The sequence below is a fragment of the Naegleria gruberi genome, assembly GCF_000004985.1.
Source record: "Naegleria gruberi genomic scaffold NAEGRscaffold_57, whole genome shotgun sequence".
Taxonomy (NCBI): domain Eukaryota; phylum Heterolobosea; class Eutetramitea; order Acrasida; family Naegleriidae; genus Naegleria; species Naegleria gruberi.
Genome location: NW_003163270.1, coordinates 306,739 through 307,902, shown reverse-complemented (window position 1 = coordinate 307,902; position 1,164 = coordinate 306,739).

Sequence of the window (1,164 nt, the reverse complement as noted above, 5' to 3'; positions counted from 1 at the left end):
CCCAAACCCAAACCCAAACCCAAACCCAAACCCAAACCCAAACCCAAACCCAAACCCAAACCCAAACCCAAACCCAAACCCAAACCCAAACCCAAACCCAAACCCAAACCCAAACCCAAACCCAAACCCAAACCCAAACCCAAACCCAAACCCAAACCCAAACCCAAACCCAAACCCAAACCCAAACCCAAACCCAAACCCAAACCCAAACCCAAACCCAAACCCAAACCCAAACCCAAACCCAAACCCAAACCCAAACCCAAACCCAAACCCAAACCCAAACCCAAACCCAAACCCAAACCCAAACCCAAGCCTAAAAACCCAAGCCTAAAAACCCAAGCCTAAAAACCCAAGCCTAAAAACCCAAGCCTAAAAACCCAAGCCTAAAAATCTAAACCTTTGAACCTAAAATTGAAATACCAGACCCAATGTTTCAAAGTTCAAACCCTAGCCCAAATTATTGAATATTATATCATTCGATTGTAAATGATGAGTAGAACAATGTATTATATTTAGTTTTTCAATTTATAAAATATTAACTTTGTAAATAATGTCAGATTAAAAATTATAAAATGAAACCATAGGAAGAATGATAATTTCAAAATCCTTTAATGAGATTATATAGTATATATCTTCACTAACAACATTCATAATCACTCTCATATGAAATTTCTAAACTTCATGTCGGTAGATATAAAGTATCAAGTGAAAAGGGAAGTTGTGAGGTAAAAGAGGTCAACTATAGGTTTTGAGTTTCTCATCAAAACATATTGAATCCTAATATGAAAATGTTCCATTTGATTAGTAAACATCGAATATCAAATTTATTTTAACTTTCATATTTAAAGATTTCTTCCCTCAACCACACATGGTCAACTATGATGAAAAGGTGGGAAATCTTGATAAAGGACCACCTATTGAAACTTTACCAAAATGATTTATATGATCTATAGTGATATAGAATTCAATTTCATATCATAAGAATTAGAAATGGTACCATGGGAATGTAAATGTTGATTTTACAAAGTTGACTGAAAGGAAAGACAAGTCAGATCAAGTCTATCAAATATATCACTTCAATCAACAAATTATACATGAAAATGCTCCATTCGGTGTGTAGAGATAGAATATCAAGTTTATTTTCACATTCATATTTACAGATTT